Here is a 22316-nt window from a genome sequence, read left to right as displayed (position 1 = left end):
TGGACACACTGTCTTAAAGGGTCGGAAGCATGGGAGGGGTGGGAGCAGACCTGTGAGTGAGGAAGACGGCTGGCTGCTGGCTGCTGTGGGAGGAAACAGACTCTGGGGGGTGGGGGCACTGGCAGGAGATCCAGTGAGGAAGCTCGGTGGTCCAGAAGGAGATGCAGGTGGCCAGGACTCCAGAAAGAACAGAGAAGCCGACAGACTTGGGATGAGTAACCACAAAGCTGAGGCCGATTCAGCCTGTTTTGCAGGACAGGCTCTCCCTACACCCCACTTTGTTAAATCCTCAAACCACCATATGGGGTGGATACTGTGATCATCCCCGTTTTCAAGAAGAAGAAACCGAGGCACAGAGAGGGTCGTAACCTTCCCAGGTCACACAGCGAGTGAGCAATGGCTGCCAATCGAGGCAGCCCAGCCCTGGGGTCCTCACACTGACCCCCTCCACCACACCCTTGTGGTTCAGTCTCACATTTCAGAGCAAGATCAGGGTGTCTGGAGACACCCGTGGCATGAGGGGGGCAGAGAAATTCACCCCCAGCACGTGTGGGAGGAGGGGATGGCTCACCACCGGGGGATCCCAGGGAAAGTGTGTGGCTGCTTTTTGCCATTTAATTCAAGCCCCTGGGTCATGCTTTGGATTGTGTATTGGGCTCACAAGTCAGGCCCCCCCCAGGCCCCCTTTACCCTGGGGACGGGGCGGGGGGGAGGCAGGATCTGCGAACACGGACAGGGAGCTTCAGCAGACCATAGGCTTTCCCCGGTCCCTCTCGCTTGCTCGCCCCACCCCGGGAAAGACTAGGAGGATGGTTCATCCCAGAGTTAATGACCCACGTGTGGACCACCCACACCCTTCAGCCAGAGTTAGAGACAAAGCAGAGAGATAACGCCTTAGTGACAGAACCTCAGGCCTCGGTGAGAGGCCAGGAGACCAACCCAGGAGGAGGGAGTCTCTGTGCGGGCCCCCAAACTCCTCTGGGTGGAACCCCCAGCTGGTGGGAGGAGGTGTGGTTGGGACCCCTCCCATCTGCCTGCTCTTTGCAGTTTACAAAGCACTTTCCCACGTCTAATCCCCGCGGCGGCCTCGCAGGACCCGACGGAGGCTTGCTGACTTCCCAACACTCACACCTGGAGGGACCGGAGCTGGATGGGACCCCAGGCTAACAGCCACCCCCTGCTTGCTCTGCCCCCCGAGTGATGCAGGGGTCATGTCTAGGACTTGGAGGTGTGAACCAGGCTGACGTCACCAGGGTGTGGGATCGGCCCACGCAGAGGCCGGGGACTCACCGGGTGGGAGGTCGGTGCCCCACGGATTTGTCCCCACGGAAGGAGCCAGAATCCTTAGAATGAACCTCACGTGCAGAAAGACTGTCAGAAAGAATGTGGCTGACGGAGATGCTCAGTGAAGTGAGGTGAGGAAGGGGAGGGCTGAGGTCGTGCCGTGCCACAGAGCTGCTCAGGCTGGGACCGGAGGAGAAGCCAGTCTGGAAAATGCCACCGGCAGAGCCCAGAGAAGCCTCAGGCTCCTGACTTCTTCCTCCTCCCTCAGACCAGCAGCCACTCCCTCCTCGGACCCTCTTCTGCACCCATGGTAGTGTCGGGGGTTCTGGGTGCTGGGGGTAGAGCGACAGGAGTGAGGGACAAGGGCTCATGCACGACTGGTGGGAGAGGCAGAACGAGGGTCAGGAGGGAGGGCTTTCCTTTGGCTCCACACGGGACACCTGGCTTTCTCGCCCCGGAGTCCAGGGGCTAGAATGTTCCAGCCAAGAACTCGTTTCCATGGCCCACCTCCTCTTCTGCCACAGCCAGGACCCTCTTCCTTTTGCTCCAGATGTTGCTTCCGGTTACACTCTGGTCCGCCCACCGAAGGCGAACACACGGGCCTCGTCCATCAGGGACGCCTAGCTTGTCCTTGGTTTTATTTGGTCCCGTGCCTAGTACAGAGCCTGGCACCCCCCCCCCAAAAAGTCACCGTGGAAGTGTCTGCTGAGTGGTCACGGATGCATTCCTTCATTCAGCAGAGATCCCGGGGGTTGGCTGCGGTGTGCCAGGCACCGGGCCGGGCCCCCAGGAGCTGAAGACGAGCCAGACACCCCGTCAGCGGCCTCCACGGGCACAGAGCAGACGGTGGCCACACAAGGCGATGAAGAAACATGTGCTGTGAGGTCACTCCAATTGTCCAAGTAGCAGCGATCGTTACAGTATCTGCCAAACTGGGGGCGCCTGGGCGGAGCAGTGGGTTGAGCGGCCGACTCTTGGTTGCCGCTCAGGTCGTGATCTCAGGGGCGCGAGACCGAGCCCCGCGGCGGGCTCCACACTTAGCACGAGTCTACTTAAGATTCTCCCTCTGCCACCCCGCCCCCGCTCTCTCTCTCAAATAAATAAATCTTAAAAAAAAAAAAGTATCTGCCAACTGGACTGGACCAAATGCCAAAAACACGTCCAGCACACGTTCAAATGCATCTACGTCAGTATTCCATTGTCGTCTGGTGGCCCAGGAGGTGTGACACGCCTGGGAGACACCGCACGGTCTCAGCACTGGTCACTCTCTCTTCTTCCCATTTCACAGCTGAGATGACCGAGGCCGAGGAAGGGCACGCAGCTGGGTGACGCCCAGCCATGACGCAAACTCAGACAGTGTGGGGCGAGGGTCGATGTTCTTCCCAGCAGTCTGGGCGCTCCCAGCTAGGGCTTCTCGGCCTGCTGGGGAAGGGCTGTGTGCAGCCAGAGGGAAGGAGGCCAGCTCAGAGACGGGCCACGAGGTGGGAGCACAGGAGCACAACAGCCTTCTCGGGGCCCTCCTTGCCGACTCGCCCTTACATCTCAGCGGCCAGAGGTGCCCTGGTCGGTCTAGCTGCAAGGGAGTCTGGGAGGTGGGTGCATCCACTGGCCTGCCCAAACGTCCTTGGGTCCTTGCCAAAGGGAGAAGAGGGCAACTTTGCTGTGTCTGCCTCATTTTTTATGATGGGGATGATGACCCCTATAATGATTATCATTTCTACCAGTCTGGCCATTCCCTGCCCGTAGCCAGCGCACCCTCCAGCCCTGACCCCAGGCCACCAGACACGCACACGCACACAGACCTGCAGGAGGGGACCCCTGAGCCCCCACCACAGCCCCTCAAGACACAGGTAGCAGAGGCTTCTTGCCAGGCTGGAGACCACAAGAGCCACGGGCCCCAGCACGCGTCCAGACGGGGCTCCCAGCCCCGCCCTCCACTGGCACGGCCCCAGCAGGGACAGCTATTTTGAGAGCAGCTGGCTGGCAGGTGGCACCTCGTGATGGAGCAGCTCTCACTTGAGCCAGACAGACCCTGGCTGATGCCCTCTGCTCTCTCTCTGCCTCCCCCCTCCACCCGGCAGCCTTCTCTCCCAACCTCATGTCCGCCTTCCCCTCTTCCACCCATAACCCCCTCCCCAACCTTCTCCTCCCCATCTCTTTCCCTCTCCCTCTCCTACCCCTCTCTACCTCTTCCTCCCTCTTCTTCTCTCCCTCCCTCCCCCTCCCTCTCTCTCTTTCTCTCTCCCTCTCCCCCCACCCTCATCTTCCTTTCTCTCTGTCTCCCTCTCTCCCCCTCTTTCTCCCTCTCCCTCTCTCTCTCCCTCCCTCCTGTCTCCTGGTTCTAGGACATCCAGCCAACATTCCTGGAGCCCCCAGCAATGAGCAAGGCACTGATACTAACTTGCACTGATCCTTCACTGCTGGCCTAGTAACAGCAGAGCAGGGATTCAAGCCCCGGTGTTCTGGCTTCTCCGCCTCTAAGTCTGTGGCCCGGTGCTCTCCCAGAGGGCCTGCGCTGGGCTCAAGGGACCAGGGACATGGGCCTGAACAGAGAGCAGTGGCTGCTCTTGAGTTCACTGTCCAACAGGGGAGCAGCAAGGGCTCCGTGGCTCGGACATGGGCACCCCCTCTGGCCACCGCTGTACTGGTGGCTGCAGGACGGGAAGGGAAAAGGCCACTAACCAGGCATGGGGGGAGGGAGGGTTGCCGGAGAGGCCTGGAAACATCACCAAAGGGCTAGAGCTTGGACTTTGTGCTCAGGCGGTGGGGAGCTATGGGAGCTTCTGCACAGGGAGCAGCTTGATCCGGTTTAGGTTAATCAGACTGCTGAGGGACTGGACAGAAGTGGGGAGGCTGGAAGGACAGAGGATGCTGCTGTGATATGCTGGCCAGCCAACCAGAAGCGAGGGGCCCAGCGTGTGGCTTTGGGTCTGCTTTGCACAGTCCTGGCCACGCCCATGGGTCCCCTCCCCGCCTTCACACCACATCCCTTCCCCCCTCCATGCCTTTGCACTGACCACTTCCCTGGCCTGACACTCCTCTCCAGTGAGCGTTCCCAGACTTCCATTTCAGTTCAAGGGCACCTCTTCCAGAGAGCCCTCCCTGATGAGCCTCTGAAGCCATAGTGGCCTCGGGAGCCATCTTACCCAGCCCTTGCCCTGCTCTCTTCCAACCTTCTTCACCTCTGCTCACATATCCCCACTGCCAGGGAGCCCACCGCCTGAGTTCAAATCTCACCCCCTCCCCTTCCTGGCATGTGACTTACCCTCTCTGTGCCTCGATGTCCTCATCTGTAAACTGAGGACTGCTGCACCAACTACTTGGCAGGGTTGTAACGGGAAATAAACAGCTACGTGCAGAGCTCACTTGGCGCAGGGCCTGTAGGTTCGTGGTAAGCAGCCAGCAGGCGTGAGCCGGTGCTGTCATATCTCCCAAACCGAGGGCGTCCTCCCTGCTCCCCCTGGCACCAGCCCTGCCCCCCAGGTCCACCAGCACACATCCAGCCCATCGTCCACAGGCGCCTGTGAATATCTGAAGTCCTGACCAAGCAGCCCAGTCCCTCCCCCCACCCCTCCCACAGTGAGGTTTCCAGGCCCTTCTGCACAGCCCTTTCCCTAGCACATTCCAGGGGAGGGCTCTCTCAGATCCAAGGTCCCCTCATCGATGCTCCCTGGGCCCCTGCTTTGTGCTGGGGCCATCCCTGCCTCCAAAGCAGCTTTTGCCTTCCTCGGAGCCTCTGGAAGCAGGAGTCCTTCTCCCACCACCTGGGACAAGATCAAGTTCAAGCTGTTTGTGTTGCTATGATTGAAATTCTATACTTTTCTTTCGTATAATTCTTGAACGATGGTTCTTAAATTGGGTTTTGCGGCCTGGCTCTGTGCCTCCAACTGGACCATAAGGTCGCCGAGGGCAGGGCCCATGCTTCCTCCCATCTTATCCCCCCTAGCGCCTAGTGTGCCAAAAATACTACAGTCAGTTCATGCGTCACAGGCGCCCAGAAACTCAGAGCTTCAAGGGGTCCCAGGGACCAGCCAGCTCAATGCTCCCATTTCACAGATGGGGGAGCTGAGGTCCAGAGAGCTCACATGGCTGGTTCACAGCCTATTCCAGTGTGACTCCCCAAGGGGCCCTCTGCATGCTTCTCTCAGCCCCAGTGGGGCCTGTTTATCTCACTCAGGCTCCTGCCCCAAGCCAAATCCCCCTTTCTCACGACTTTTTTCACTAACATCCTTTATCACGGGGCCTTGTCAAAGACTCTGAGCTATCTAAGCACGGCGACGGGGTGTGAGGGGAAGAGCCAGGACCCCAGACTGCATCCCCGGGGTGATCACAACTGCATGAGGACAACGTCTGCGTGCAGTCAGGCCTGGAGGGAGACGTGCAACATTGACGGTGGGCAACCTACGAAGACGGCTGGGATTCTAGGGCTTGTGTTTTCTTCCTTCCTTTTCATTTTAACATTTCCACGTGGCTCTAAAATCAAGGCATAAGGAAGGACGGTGCCACCAAAGTCCCCACATAGCCCACTCCCACAGTTTGGCTGTATGGCTACAACGATCCTGGAAAGTTCTGTTATCCCCGCTTCTCATAATGAGAAAGGTGGGGTGCCGAGAGGTTTCAAGAAATTGAGTGCCTAGTTCACGTAGCTACTGAATGTGACTTCTAATACCAAGTCTAGCGTTCTTCCCCTAAAGGGGGAGGGTTGGAGAGTCAAGGAAGATAGGAGAGAGGGAGGAAGGGAGGGAGGGAGGGAAGAAAAAGGGGAGGGAGGTGAGGGGGAAGAAGGAGAGGGGGAGGAGGGAGTAGGAGAGGGGGGAGGGGGGAGGGAGGGAAGGCAAAAATAATCTACATAGGCTACATTCACTGGTTTGTCCTGGACACACACAGTGCTTAGTACTGGATGGATGGATGGATGGATGGATGGATGGATGGATGGATGGACGGACGGACAGATGGGTGGGTGGGTGGATGGATGGATGGATGGATGGACGTCGGGCAAGCAGCAGTTCTGAGACTAACAGCATGGTCATTTCTGTACACTCTCTCGGCTTCTGACTGAGAGGTGGGGGAACAAGAATGGTGTGAGCCTGGGCCCCTCTGTGGAGGGTCTTAAACCTTCCCCTTCCTTGTCCTCACTGCAGGAGCAGGGAACAGGAAGGCAGGAAAGAGGGTAAAGAACAGATGGGGAATTACCACTAACTTGTTGTGTGCTTCTCCCTCTGGCCTCAGTTTCCCTAATGACAGAGTGAGGGGATAGGACTAGGTCAGCAGTTTCCCACCTGACTGATACCAGAATTCCCTGGGAAGCTTGTGGAAATGCAGGTCCCAGGTCCCCAGCCTACTGAACCAGCATCTACTTTAACAGACCGCCCAGGTGACCTCACAATAGGTCAGATTTGGGGATGAGGGACTAAAAGATCTCTGTGGTCCCAGTTGGGACACCCTCTGACCCATCGCCTTTCCTGTAAGCTCCCTCTTTATCTTCCCATCCTCCCTTTCTGATAGTCAGGATCCTTTCAATTACAATGTCAAAAACAACCCACAGCAGCTGTTGGGAATTTATTTGCTGACATAATTCAGCAAATAAATTCATAAGTGGGGCTACCTTCAGGCCCAGATGGATCCAGGAACTCAAACATCTTCAAGGTTCATCACGTCATCTTTCAGAAGTTCTTATCTCCTCAGTGTGTTGGTTTTATTTTCTGGTAGGCTCTGTCTCTACGTGGCAGGGCAATGGCTCCTGGCCACTCCATCCCATTCAAGTCATCCCCCAAGCCAGGAGAAAGCAAGAGACCCTCTGCCTTTGGTGTCCATGAATCAAATCTCAGGGAAGACTCTGATTGGATCAGCCTGAGTCACGTGCCCACCATGAGCCAATCGCTCTGCCAGGGGATGAGGCTTTCTGATTGGCCAGCCAGAGTCACATGACCCAAGCCAGTCCATCAAGGCAGAAAAACAGTATGTCTGCTGTGCTCCCCATTTCCTCTGCATATGGCCCTGGCTGAAGCCCAGCCACAGAGACTTTGTGGAAGTGGACGGGATAGCCTAGCGTCCTCCAGGGGTTGACCTGCGTGAACAGGTGTCAGGTGACACAATCACTCAAAACTGCTGTCCCTCAGCAATCACGTGTCTGGGAGTCGGTGCTGTGGCAGTTTCAGGAAACTTCCAGCAGATCCAAGCAGACCGACTTTGTACATCCTGAAGAGGAGGTGGTGCTAGTGACACGGGGCTCCGTGCCCAGTCTTGGGCCGCCTCCCCGTCTGGCTGTGGAAGTTGCCCTTGGTGCTTGCAGAAGGACCCTCTCCAGCGGGGCAGATATTCAGCTGCTAGTTCCCAGAGATGGGAGTCATCCTTGCACCCCACAATCTGCAGGGCGGTTCCCCAGATCTCTTGTTTGTGAAGATTGCAGGAAGCAGGGATACACACAGGCCTGTGCTTCTGTCCCGCTGGGTTGGGAGGGGGACAGGAGAGGGGGCGGGGGCCGCAGTCAGTCGGGGCTGGCTCTGCATCAGGGAGAGAAGGGGGTCGTGCAGGCATGGGGGAAAGAGAAAGACAGGGCGGAAGGCCAGGCGCTTCCAGAGAGAATGTGAAGCCATGGGTTTGGGGTCAGTGCAAACCCTCCCCCATCACTGCCCTCCCCCCACCATTCACTACATCCCACTGCACCACGCAGGAGACAGGGGTTTTGTGGAAACTGAGGAAGGGACTGGATTCCACACCTGAGCTGGCGTCACGCGGGGCAGAAGACCCACGTGAGCTGGAGGAACACCGGGAAAAGGAGCAAGAGCCTGAGGCTGGAGGACCACAGGCCCTTGGGGAGCGGAAGCTGGTGGAGCTGGTGTCAGGATCTGCAAGCCCGGGGGCCCAGTCGACATCCGGCCCATGTAGGCGCTCAATATTTTCCTTCCATTTTGGGAAGCTGAGCTGAAACCCAAGCCCCTCTTCACTCTCCAGGAGGTAACAGAGGCAGAACTTGAACCCAGACCTCAGCCTTCAGGCCAGGCCAGAGAGGTCAAGCCCAGGGAGGGAGGCTGGCAGATGGCAGAGGGAGCAAGGAGGGCCAAGGTGGAGAGGCCCGGTGGGCTCCCCCTCTCCCTTGGCTTGCCCCTTCTGGCCAGGGGACAGGCTCACAGAACAGGAGGGTCTGGGGATACAGCTGCTGCTGTGTGTGGACCCAGTTCTAATCGAAGCCCAGCTCCCCAGGAGTCTGTCACCATGGCAACGGGAAAGCTGCCCCACAGAAGCCGAACCAAGCACTCCGGCCTGTCACCACCACCAGGAGGTGCCTCCTGGGGCCAGGCCCCGGGGGCAGGGCGGGGGGTTAGCACTTTTCCAATACACCGTCCCACAGAGGCCCGCCACAGTCACGGTCATCAGAAGGCCTAGATCCAAACCCCCATCTCCCCTGTGTCTCCAGCCTCCCAGGCACCCCAGCCCTTCTGAGCCTCCATGTCCCCCTCCCCACTGTCAGGGGCAGATGGGGGGTTCTGCATCCTCCGTGGCGGTAGGGTTGGGAGACAGGCGTGATCCCCCACAAGCCGGGGCCTTGGGACTCCTGTAATAATCTCCCGTGCTCTGGGCTTCATTACTGCTCTGTCTCTCGTGGGAATCGCTAATAGCACTTCCCCGTGGCGGGTCATGTCACACAGACGCGGCAGCCCGTGCTCTCTTGCGCGGCGCTCCACACCTTCTCAACCCCTCTTCGAGAGATGGACCCTGTCCACGCCCCCCCCCCAACCCCGGCTGCCGTGGTAGGAAATGACCCCGTCATTCACTCCCCATCTCTCTGGGGACTGACCCAGCAGAGCCAACCGGATTACTCCCCGGGAACTGATGCCACGGCCACGGCCACCGGGAGGAGGATGCTGAGACGAGACCTCCTGGGACTTTGTCCCAAACACTCTGGAGAAGGTGTATCAGTCAAGCTTCAGTAACCAACAACAGAATCTATTCTAAATCTTAAAAAATTAATTAATTAATTAATTAATTATAAACGATTTTTTTTAAAGATTTTATTTATTTATTTGATAGAGATAGAGACAGCCAGCGAGAGAGGGAACACAAGCAGGGGGAGTGGGAGAGGAAGAAGCAGGCTCATAGTGGAGGAGCCTGACGTGGGGCTCGATCCCGTAACGCCGGGATCACGCCCTGAGCCAAAGGCAGACGCTTAACCGCTGTGCCACCCAGGCGCCCCTATAAACGATTTTTTAAGCATACTAAGCAGAACATCCAGGAGCAGATTCTGAACAAAGACCACCCAGGGCCCCCAAGGCTCCTGCCTCCATCAGAAAGCTGGGGATGGAATTGGGAGGTCAGCGCTCGGCTGCCAGCCCCAGAACCCCGCCTGCTAGGCTCCGATCCACATGGCGACATGTGCACTCGGGGCCCTGTCTCTCTCCCCCTGAAACCCGGTTCCAAATTCTCGCCCACGTGAGTGCTCTTCGTGGGGGCCTGATGTGGCCCGTGGATGGCCAGCTGCAGGCGAGTCCGGGGAAACAGTTGTTGGGCCCCTCGGCTTCCGCAGCACAGGAGGCAAGCTACGTGCAGGCTGTGCCAGCAAGGCACGAGCCACAGACAGCCTGACCCTCACTGTCATCACTGCCATCCCAGAGTGTGACTTGCTATCACAAAGTCCCACACTGCCCCGCATCTGTTCTGCTGTCACTGGGGGACGTGGGGACCTGTCCCAAATACATCTCCGAGAGGTTATGAAAGTCAAGGTGAGAGAATAGTGAGAAAGACCTGTGCACCTGGGAAAGTGGCCTTAACCAAGAGGAAGAGGAACCAGAGAGGGTGAAATGCCTTCCCCCAGATCAGGCCTTCAGGCAATAAAATGCAGAAGACTAGGACATAAGCCTGGGACTTCCTCCGTGGGTCTCAGGGGAGTGGGGGACTGGAAGAGCCGGGGGGGGGGGCATGGCTCCAGGAGGAGCTGGTGGTGGGTTGTATTAAGTTATCTGTGGCTGGAAAACACATTTCCCCAAAACTTAGTGGCTTCAAACAACAGACATCTGTGATCTCAGTTCTATGTGTTCTCTGGCTCAGGCTCTGTCGTGGGTTGCTGGCAGCGGAATCGGCCAGGGCTGTGGTCTGATCTGAAGCCTCATCTGGGGGGGGGGGGGTTCCCTCCCAAGCTCACTGTCATGACTGTTGGTTGGCTGCAGGTCCTGGCTGGCTGTGGGCCAGAGGCTGACAGCTCACAACACAGCAGCTGGCTTTCTAGCAAGCAAAAGGGAGCAGAGAGAGGGAGCCCCCAGGACACAGACTCACAGATCTCAGAAGGGACATCCCATCACTTCTGCTATATTCTAGTTACTAGATTCAAGTCTCAAAATCAGCCCGCACTCAAGGGGAGAGGATGAGCAAGAGAATCTCTCCCAAGAGGAGGGGTCATTCGTGGCCCTCTGAGTGACCGCGGGCCACCGGATCCCACCCCCAGGCTCTGAGAAGAGGAGTAGGCTGGGCCAGTAGGGGCGGCTGTCCCCCAGCTCCTTTGCACCCAACGCGCCAGCCCTGGGTCCTGCAGATGGAGAGGCTGCAATGAAGCCACCCTTGGCCACTGCCCTTCCCCGGCAAGGCCAGCCCCCTGGAGTCCAGGGAGGACGAAGGACGGCAGGTTTTGCACCTCAGCAATGGCAGCAGCAGGGCCTCCCCGTAGGTCAGTCAGACTTTGCCAGTAGAACACGAGACTCTAAGGCCCCAAAAGGCAGCATGATGTCCCGCAGGAGCACTGAACCAAGAGCAAAGAGGTCCGGGTTCCGGCCCTGGGCAAGCCCCTAACTGGCTGTGTCTGTGAGCCAGCCACATGTCTCTCTGAGCCCCAGCACCTCCAGCTATAACACAGAAGGGTGGTCTGATATTGCCAAGGTCCTCTTGTGCTCCAAAGGTCAAAGTTCTCCTCTGCACAAAGGGGATCTCAGTTGGATGGAGGCAACCCGAGGGCTTGGCCAGGGCCTCCACCACCTGCCCCTGAGGCACCTGCCCCCAGCAGCCCCTCCCTCTGCCCTCTCTCCCTCTGCCCAGCACCTGATTCCTGGGTCTCCCTCCTGACCTGCCATCTCTGTGCTCCTGCAGCCCAGCCAGTCCCCAACCCCCAGCCCCTCCCCACACAGAGCCAAGGAGGCCGGACTGGGCTTGAGGACAAGGCCAAGCAGATGCCAAGAGCCAGGGACTAGAAAGAAGCCACAGGCCGTTCACCTGTCACCAGGTGTTGGCACTGGAGATGGGCCTCTTGTCTTTCTCCCCAAGGAAGGTGAAGAAAGATGCTTCCAGACGCGGAGCAGCTGCTCTCGGGGTGGGGGACTCCCCTCCCCTCCACACCCCAGCTCTGCTTCAGAGGGCAGGGTCCTCATAGGGGGCTGTGAACAGGGCCATCAAAGCCGCGTCTGGCTTGCAGGCTGGGGGCTTACATAATTGGTGGCCATCACCCCCCCCAGCCGCCGCTCCCCGCCCCCCGACTCCACCTCAAGGCACAAGGCCACCCGCTGCTCCACCCCCCACGGGGGAGTCCCTCCTCTTGGAAGGTGCCACAGCACCAATGGCCTCAAACGAGGTCCTCTGCGCTGCCCACACATTCTCCTCTGTGCTGCCCAGACATTCTCCTCTGCGCTGCCCAGACATTCTCCTCTGGGCCTTTCTGCCCCGAGGCAGGAAGAAACAAGCTTTGTTCTCCATATTCCTGGTGTCTAGGAAACGTAGTGGATGCCCAGGAAATGTAGTTGAATGAAATAAAAAAAAATCACGAATAATAACAGAAACACTTCCATAGCACGGACCATGTGCCAAGGACTCGCGCAGGAACTCTGCGCACACTAACGCCTTCCAACCTCACCGCAACCCTACACTGAGGTCCCATGAACGTCTCCGCAACACGGGTGACTGAGTGAACGGCATTCTTTCAGGAGAAGGCGTGGACCTGGGAGAGCTGACCTCACAGGTTATGAAGCCTGAGAGGGTGTGAGGGGAGCAATACCCGGTTCCCTACCACCTCCATCTTTTATGATCACACCTCCCCAGGCAGGTAGAAGGAGCAAAAATTCTGCCGCCATCCCCGTTTTCCTGCTCTGTAGCAGCCAGGAGAGGAAAGATGAGGCTGTGTAACGAACAATCTCCGAATCTCTGTGGCTTAACACAGCCAAGGTTTCTTTCGCACTCAAGCAACACAACAACTTAGGGGGCGGGGATAGGGCTCCGCTCCCCGGTGTCCCCACAGAGGAACCCGCCTGCCATTTCCCCAGCTGCTGCTCAGGATGACAGGAGCTGGTGACAGCCCCACAAGGTTCCTACCCAGAATGGACATATGTCACTTCAGCTCCTGTGTCACTGCCCGGAGCACGTCACATGGCTAACTCAAGGGGCAGAGATGTGTCGTCTTCAGCGGGCCCAGAAGCAGGAACTGTGGACGTGGGTGGGAAATGTAGGGTTCATGGAGTCATTTACCGAGTGGATGCTCTGGGCTGAGCACTGAGAAAGCAATACAAAATTCAGCAGAGCCTTGTCCTTCCGGAGTGCACCTTCTCATGGGGAAACAGACAAGAGTACAATCCAGGCAGATCAGAACTCCCCCAGAGGAGAGGGGTGCTCGGAGGCCCCCTGACCTGGCCCAAGAGAGCAGGAAGGGCTTCTGAAAAAGGAGATCTCCCAGCAGAGGAAGGGTTTAGGGACCAAAACCCAGGGTTTGGGGGCCCTTGCCCTCCCAGGTGGAGAGAGGGGAGGCCTTAACCAGCCCCCATGCTGCTGGGTAACCCCACGGGGAAAAGGGTCTCCCTCAGCACCGGACACCCACCCCACGAGCGGGCACTTCCACTCTCCCCTTTCTGGGACCAGGGCCCCCCACAGGAGGGCATGCCCAGAGGAAACACAGCCCCCCCCCTGCACTGAAGGGGACACCCATTTAAGTGCCACCAAACCCAGTGCAGGGACAGGTGGGCTTGAAGGTGGGGGACCCCAAGAGCCAAGAAAGATCCTCAAACTCAGGCAGCTGCAACAGTGACACCAGCAGGAGCCTGAGGGCGACAGGGGCTACAAGCAGCTGGGTCTCCCAGAAATGCCATCTAATTCTAATATTTGATGAGTCTGTATCTGGGGGAAATCAGAAACTAACTGTGGTTGCCTCCCAGGCAACTTAAGTGCAAATACTAATAATAATAATAAATATTATTAAAATAGATAAAATATTTGACAAATCAAAATTTGAGTCTAGCCTTTTAAGCCTCTAAGTCTGTAAGATCCTTCTAACACTAAGATTCTGTGATTCTTAGAGGCTGTTGGCAAAGATTTGCAGGTGAGATGTCCCCGAGTTTGGATCCAGGCTTTCCCCATTGCTGTGTGACTTGATCCCGCAGTGCCTCAGTTTCCCGTCTGTGATCACCACGTATATCCACTTCAGGCGTCCCCCAGGGTCTGGCACCTGCCAAGGCTTTGTCTAACCAAACGAGTGGTGAATACCCAGAGCCTACAGGATTCTCCAGGCTGAGTCTGAGTCAGGGAATTTCCAGATTCCTAGGGTCGGGGCAGGAGGTCCCGGGGAAGCCACCGGCAAGAGCCCCGCGGCCCCTGCAGGGAGGGAGGCGGCTGACGGCTGCTGCCTTGGCTGGCGCTCTGGCGCCCCCTCGTGGACACTCTTCTCCTCACACGCCCTGAACTTTTCTTTTTAAAATCTCCCGATTGCTGGAGGTTAAAAAAAAAAAAGAACCAAGGCTCAGGACCAAGTAAGAGGCACACCGGCTGCTTTGGGCCCCGGGGGGTACAGCGCCTGATAAACGTGCAGCAGCCCTCCCCACGCCTTAGTGACCCCGTCACTAGCCATGGGCACACGTGCCAAGGGGGCTCGGTGCCCACTCTGAATGACCTGGATCTACCTGCATTATTTCACCTCGCCCTCCCCACACCGCTCTCGGTCTGCACGACTATTAACCCCTTTTGAAACCTGGGGAAACAAATGGACGCCCAGGGAGATAAACTGAACTCTGAGCTCAGGGCACACAGCCAGGAAGGGGGCCCTTGGAATTCAGACTCAGACTCACTCTGTAAGGGTCAGTAACTGCCCCTTCCACTTTCCAAGTGTGGGTCCTGTGATGGTTCCAGATCTGATGGCTTTTCGTATGTGTCCTCCGACTCTGGCCACAAGTCCGCAAGATGGGTTTGTGTTTCCCCTTTTACAGTGACCAACTGTCCTGGTTTTCCCAGGACTGGTTGTTAACACCAAAATCGCCCTACCTGTTTTACAGACTAGGAAACTGAGATTCAGCAGGAGTGACAGATCACACAGCTGTCACGCTCCGAGGTTGGAAGTCTGGCCCTGGAATGGGGCAGGTCAACTGGGCAGAAACACGACAGCTGAGTGGGCTCCATCTGGAAGAAAAGGCCGGAAGCAGAGGGAAGAAATGGTGGTAGAGGAGAAGCCAGGCTCTCCTGGAGGCTCTAAGAGTGTCTCTTGATAAGACCACCCTGGGTTGGTAACCTGGATCCTCCACTTAAGGGCTGACATTGAGTCTTTCCCTTAAAATCTCTGAGCCTCAATTTCTCAGCTGTAAATTGGGACAATAAGCTCATCCGTTCGAGCAGCATTTACTGAATACCTATCATGGGCCTGGCATTCGAGAGAGAAGTTTAACATAATAACGTGCATAATTAATGGCTGGTGGTAAGCCTTGAAGAGTAGCCAGGGAGAATCCTAGACTCTCCAGACCTGGAAGACCAAGCCTGCCAATGATGCTTGATTGCCTATAGAGACAGGGAGCTTACTACCTCCCAGGACGCATCCGTTTAGCACAAGCCAATGTGCACAGCTCCTGTTTATAACTTTGCCTGCGAACATTTTGTAATAAGCCTCTTCTCTCTGGAGGGCACCGTCCTGAGTGCTTTCAACACACTAATTCCTTCATTCCTTGCTGTCACCCTCTGTATCTGGACAGGAGGATGGGCTGGAATACTCCACCAGCACAGAAGCAGCTTTCCAACTGATTTCAGATGCAGACCCCACCCTCCATCCGCCTCCCCCTTACCCGGCCCCCTGGATTCCTGATCCACTTCCTCAGGGGAAGATTCAATTGGCTCACCTCCTCCCCCCCACCCCAGCCCCAGCAGCACCTTCCTGCCCCCAGGGCTCCCTAGGAGGTGGGGCCTGGCTGTGAGCAGCCTCCCCCTTAGTACCTTCGCTCCCAGCCCACCCACCCCTCCCCACATGGACCCAGGAGGCATTTTCCTTGAGGGCAATCTGAGGTTCAGGCCTTCCTGGGAGCAGCGGCTCCAGGCCCCTCCAGTTGGAGGTCCTCCTGGCCCCAAAGGCCTCACACCCCATCTATGTCCCCAAATAAGGCTGAAAACCAGGACACAGTCCTCCTCAGAGCACAGATCTGAGAAGAGACCCCAGCAAAGGTCCCAGGAGTGGGGATCTTCAGACATTATGAAAGATGGAAACACCAGACTCTCACCCCCTTCCAGGCCCCTGATTTGTCCCTGAGAGTCAGAGTCCTTTCTCTGATCCCACCACTACTGTTCACTCGCTGTGTGACCTTAGGGACGGTACCTACTCTGTGCTTTCCTCATCGTTAACATGAGGGTAATAAACCACTACCTCGGGATCTTATGGAAGGAGGAAATCACAGAATGTACCAGTGCCCATTACCATCCATCCTTCCATCCATCCGTCCACCGAGCACTGAATTGGGGAACTTGACTCAACCTGCCCATGAACTGTGAGGGGGCAGCCCAGGGCAAACGAAAGCCCCAGAAGGCCCTGGCACCCTGCATGCAATCTGTTCCCAACAAGCCCTTCATCCTGGTCTCCAAACCTCCCCCCAACTCCCCAGTCCCTTGTGCTGTAACAGGGGACTTGGCTCTCCCTTGAACACAATGCCCCACGGCTCCCTCTGTCTGCAAAGCCTTCCCTTCTTCCCCCTTCCCTCGTGAAGGAAGAAGGCTGGGGACCACCCAGGAGGCCCCCCACCGGCCACGTGCCACTGCGGCACCCATGAGAACACACCGCAGGGAGACGGGATGGTCTCCATTCTCCTCCCCCACGCACATCCCCTTTGTGGTGGGCTCAGTTGTGTCCCCCACCCGAGAATCCTGTCGGAGCCTTAACCACCAGGACCTCAGAATGCCACTGTGTGGAGATAAGCCCTTGAAAGAGAGGATTATGTTGGGACAGGCCCTGATCCAATAAAATTGGTGTCCTTTTAAGAGATCAGGACACACACAGAATGACCGCGTGAGGCAACGGACAGAGGCCTCAGAGGAAACCAACCTTGCCGACGCCCAGATCTCGGACCTCCAGCTTCCAGAGCTAGGAGGACATGAAGGTCTGCTGTCCAAAACCTGACAACCTGAAGCACTCTGTTATGACAGCCCGAGCAGAGGACCCCCCTACCCCCTAAATCCAAAGGGCATACTGCAAGCTCATCCAAACTGGCCTTTGCTGAATTCTGGTAGAAGGTTACCAATCTACTACCCCCAGCCAATTTCAACTTCCCACTAAAATAGTTCTAAAAACTCCCAAAAATGCGGGGGCGGGGGGATCATAAATTGCCTCTTGCAAAGAACTCGGTCTCCAAACACCTTTGTCCACCGACGCTTTGTGCTGGGTGTTCTAACCGCTCAGACCAGGTAGCTGGACCCCTGGCCCCGGGGCCTGCCACACCGCCCCCCGCCCCGCTTTCATGACTCAACAGAACAGGCACCCAGAGTTCTGAGCCCTTGAAACGCCCGTCAGGACTTCAGCACGAGCACTCACTCGGAACACGATGGACCCAGCACACGCCTGCCGTGATTTATAAACATTAACCCATGTCGCCCTCACATCCCTCATGAGATGGGCTCTATGATCCCCACTTTCCAGGGGAGGAAATGGAGACACAGAGATGGGGGATGAGCCGCCCCGGGGCCTGAGCTGGAGAGCGGCAGGCTGCAGTTGGGACCACGGCCATCTGGCTCTGAGACGATGCGCTTAACCACCGTGCTGGATTGCCTCATATTTTAAGTGCAAAGTGCTTATTTTTGAACCGCACATTACCAAAAGTTGTGTTCGAAATCATCATGACGTACCTTTGGCCTCACCGAACTGCTGGGAAACAAACGTCTAGCTCTGCTCATCCGGACTTGAAGCTTCCGTTCACTTCGGTGGTTGTCCAATCTATTTTTACATTCATGCTCAAATATAGATGACAAATAGTTGTTACGACACCCAAAACTATAAAAACTTCTTTTGTGAGCTGACATTTGGAAAGCTTATCTTCTGCATTTTTTAAATTCAGAGTTTTTTTGTGGTTTTGTTTCTTTCACACAAGAGAACGGGCTTTAGGCTGCTATCCGCAGGCCCTTCTCCGAAATAACCCACTTCAAGTGCGGGTCATCTTTGTTTCCAATGAATAGAAACCCAAACTTGTACCATTCTCACGACACCTTCCTTTGTAATGCTGGTTTTTTCAATACATGGGTCCCCTGAGACTTCTGATCTGGGGGCGCAATGGAGCGGGCCTGGTGAAGGCGGCCTTCGGGGACCTCGGGTCCCCCGAGCCGGGCTGCCTGGCCTCCCGTCGGAGCCCCCAACCCACTGTGGATAGAAACTCAACCACACACGCCTAAGGACAATGAAAACGGTGTAAGTGTCCAAACCAACAGGCAGAAGGGCTAAATGAGGAGCAAGCTCATCTAGTCTCCCTTCATGGAGATGGGGGACGAGCGTCTGTAGAGGCCTGGAGTCCCCTGGAGTCCCCTGGGTGGGAGAGGTGAACAGTGAGAATGCAGACAAGCTCGACCTTCCCAGGAGGGGCTCAGTTCCCGGGGCTGAAGGGGCTGCCTGGACACCCACCGCCTCCACTAACCCTGGAGCCTTCCTGGGGGGGCAGGGGGAAGCGCTACTGGCATCTCCTTTCCACGGATGAGAAAAGGGAAGCCGAACAGGGAGCTGAAGCCGCTTGCCCCACACAGGGCGGATCCACAGAGCAGTGTGCAGCAGGCCACACCCACAGCAGCAGGTGGGAGCTGAACCCCCACCCGGCTTAGGGTCCTTCTCCTCAGAGCTCACGAAACCCGGCCTCGCCCCACCTTGACTCCCAGCCCGGGCGCTCCTTTCCAGGCCACAGAAAAGGCCGGGCGGCCTCCCTCTTGCTCTTCGCTTGGTCTTTGTGGAGGTTCAGTGGGCCCCCCAGATGCCAGAGTATTCTCAAGGCGCCAGGGCCTGCTGCTCCCTCTGCAGGAAGGCCCTCGGTGCTCACCTGCCCGAGCGCAGTGGCCTCTGCTGTGACAGGCCCTGCTCCCGCCCTCACCAGTCACAGCCAAGCCAGTGCCCCTCTGGTCCCTTTGCACTGGGCCTGCCAACAGCACCAGCTACCCGGGGGGACAGGGACGACGCCAGGGCAGTCTTCCTGCTGCACCAGCACCTCCTCCCAGGCCGGACCCGTGTCTACCCCAGCAGCCGGCTCAGCCTGAGCACAGCGCCTGCCTGGTGGGAGCATGCTGCAGGAGGCAGAGGGGCATGGGGGTTCAGAGCACAACCGGGTTTGAATCCGGACCCTGGCCTCCACTCACTGTGGCACGCGCCTCTCTGAGCCTCAGCTTCCCCATCTATAACATGGAGGTGACCGCAGGCCCCACAGCCACAACTGCTGGAGTGTTAAATGCATCCCAGCTGACAAATGTGGGAAGACGAGCCACCGTTTTGCAGTCTCTGCAGGTGGGGCACCAACCATCGCAGATACGACCTCAGGTGAACACACTCCCCGGAGAAAGATCCCCTCTCCGCCTTCAAGACACGCCAGCCCGGCTGCGGGGTTCAAGCTCCCTCTCCTTCCAGCACCCCCCAAACAGAGGCACAGAAAGCCCGGCCTGCAGCGGACACAGCTGCCGCTCATGTCTCCGCCTGCACGAGATGAAAGGTGCAGAGGGTCCGGAAGGGCTCACGACGCTCTCGGGGAGACGCGCAGCCAGACAAGGCCACCAAGAGCTGTTCCAAACTTCTCCAAATGACCGAAGAAGAAAGGGCTTTGAGCATGAGTGCATCAGAGGAAAACTGATTCAGCTCCTCTCGTCTCTCCATTTCCTGGAACCGGGGAGTCGGAATGAGCTTGAAGTAGCTGGAAATTGCCGCGCACACACACTCTTGTGACAACAGTGACTGCACTCAAGCACCCGGGTTTCCTGCCTGCGTTTGGAGGGAGATCACAGAAGCTCACACTGAGGTCGCGGCTGGCTTCATTTTTACGTGGTGGTTATTTATAAACACTTTGCTCATAATTTATTGGAATAAAATGTTTAATACATTCATCTGAATACTCACGTTTTGCTCGAGCTTCTGTATTTCTAAATGCACCTTAAATACCAAGTATTTTATTTCACTGACTTTAATTTTATGAATTCTACCCTCATACTGGTATTTCACATTAGGCAAAAGAGGGGCACCTGGGTGGCTCAGTCGGTTAAGCCTCTGCCTTTGGCTTAGGCCATGATCCCAGGGTCCTGGGCTTCAGCCCTGCATCTTCCGGCTCCCGGCTCAGCCCGGAGTTGGCTTCTCCCTCTCCCTTTGCCCCTCCCCACCACTCGTGTTCTCACTTGCTCTGCTCTCTCTCTCTCTCTCAAATAAATAAAAATTAAAAACCTTAAAAAAAAATATTACGCAAAACCATGACAAAAAAAACAGTACTCTTGATTTTCTCTGATACTGCCATTACTAGCACTTTCTACCACTTGAACCTTGTGACCTATGGTGCTAAATGCCACAACATCCAGCTTGCTGATGATAAACTCACGTGCCCACAGATCAACGGAACAGAACAGAGCCCAGAAATAAACCCATGCATATATACGATAATTAATTTACGACCCGGGAGATGAAAATACACACTGGGGACAGGCCAGCCTCTCCAGGAAGTGGTGCTGAAAAGCTGGAGAGCCACATGCAAAAGAAACTGGACCACTACCTCACACCGTACACAAAAACTCAAAAGGGATTAGAGATGAACGTAAGACCTGAAACCATAAAACCCCTAGAAGAAAACGGGGGGAAAACTCCTGGACATGGGTCTGGGCAGCGACTTTTGGACTACCTCAAAATAAAAAGCTTCTGCCCAGAAAAGGGAACCACCAACAAAATGAAAGCCAGCCCACAGAAGGGGAGAAAGTATTCGCAAACCACAGAGTAACAAGGGGCTGATATCCAAAATAAATGAACTCACGTAACTGAAACACAAGACAGCAATACGATTAAAATATGAAGAGACATTTCTCCAGAGGCCTACAGTCGACCGACAGACACGTGAAAAGATGCTCACCACCGCTCACCACCAGGGAAATCAAATCAGAACTACCATGAGCTACCACCTCACACCGTCAGAACGGCTAGTGTCGAACAGACAAGAAGGAACAGGTGTCGGTGGGGACAGGGAGAAAAGGGAGCCTCGTGCAGTGTTGGAGTGCAAGCTGGTGCAGCCGCCGCGGAAGACAGCACAGAGGGGCCTCGAATAACGAGAAGTACAACTACCACGTGACCCGGCAACTCCCCTTCTAGGGTCTCGGTATTTCCGCAAAGAAAATGAAGACACTAATTTGAAAAGAAACCAGGCACTAGCAGATTCGCTGCAACGTTATTTACAAGACACGGAAACCACCTAAGCATCCATGAGGGATAAATGGATAAAGAAACTGAGACACAACATAAATATTATCCAGCTATAGAAAAAGAAAGCCTGCCACTTACAACACAGGTACAGCTGGAGGGCACCGTGCTGACATAGGTCAGAGGGCGCCTGGTGGCTCAGTCGGTGGGGGCGTCTGCCTCTGGCTCAGGTCACGATCCCAGGGTCCAGGGATGGAGACCTGCGTCGGCCCCCCTGCCCGGCAGGGAGCCTGCTTCCTCCTCTTGCTCTGACCCTCCCCCACTGTGCTCTCGCTCATTCTCAAATAAATAAATAAATCTTTGAAAAAAAATGAAATACGTCAGAGGAAGAAAAATATCTTATGATCTCACTTACATATGGAATCTTAAAAAAAGAAAAAAAACAACCCTCAACAGACACAAACACATGGGCGGTTGCCGGAGGTGGGGGTGGGGAGTGGGCAAAGTGGGTGAAGGGGGTCAGAAGGTGCACCCTTGCCGTTAGATACATCAGCCGTGGGCATGCAACACCCCATGTGGTGACTATGGTTCATAATACTGTACTGAATATCGGAAAGTTGCTAAGAGAAACTTAAAAGTTCCTATCACAAGAGAAGGAAAAAAACTGCTGACGGATGTTAACTAGACCAAAAAAAAAAAGGAAACAGCAAAACAAATGAAGGCCTATCCTCAAGCCCAGAGAAGTCTGGCTAGTGCCGGAGCGAAGGCCACCCAGCTGTGGGTGGCCCACCAGGAGCAAACCGGTCCACAGAATCCCAGAACCTTCGCTCTTAGCGACTTTGCTCGAAGGCCTGGGGGAACGCATGCCCCAAATCCCACACGCCACCGGAGTCTCACCACTCTAACCCCGTCCTTCCTGGGCACTTTGCTGCCACTTATCCTAAACACAACCTTGTAAAGCAGGAGCCCCATCCCATTATGGATCGGGAAACTGAGGCACAGAAAGGTTTGCTGAATCAGCAAGCCCAAGGCAAATCCACGGCCCCTGCCCCCCGACCAGTCCCCTGAGGAACAGTGGAGGCGGCCAACCTTCCATGCTCTCCAGGGCCCTTCCACGCATGCCGGGTCCACCGACATTCTCACCGTCGGGGGAGAGAAACTGGCCGTACCATCCCCACCGACAAATTCAAGAACCCGGAGCCCGGAATGTAAGCGCCTCGCCCAAGAGCCCAAGTGGCAGCTGCAGGTCAGAAGCCCCGCTCCGTCCGGCTGCAAGACTGGTCCTGCCCCCACACCTGCTCTGCTGTGACGGCAAGACGGGGGGTGGCGGCAGGCTCCCCAGCACAAAGCCCACAGCGTACACACACCATGGCTTTATTATTTCCCCAATCCTCCAAAGCACATTTCCTGGCCCCGCAGCAGAAGCAGATGCCCGGAGGCAGTGAGGCGGGGGGGGGGGGGGGGGGGGGGGGGGGGG

The sequence above is a fragment of the Ursus maritimus genome, unplaced genomic scaffold, assembly GCF_017311325.1.
Source record: "Ursus maritimus isolate PB19 unplaced genomic scaffold, ASM1731132v1 scaffold_21, whole genome shotgun sequence".
Taxonomy (NCBI): Eukaryota; Metazoa; Chordata; class Mammalia; order Carnivora; family Ursidae; genus Ursus; species Ursus maritimus.
The sequence above is the reverse complement of the archived record's forward strand: the minus strand, read 5'-3'. Positions refer to the sequence as shown.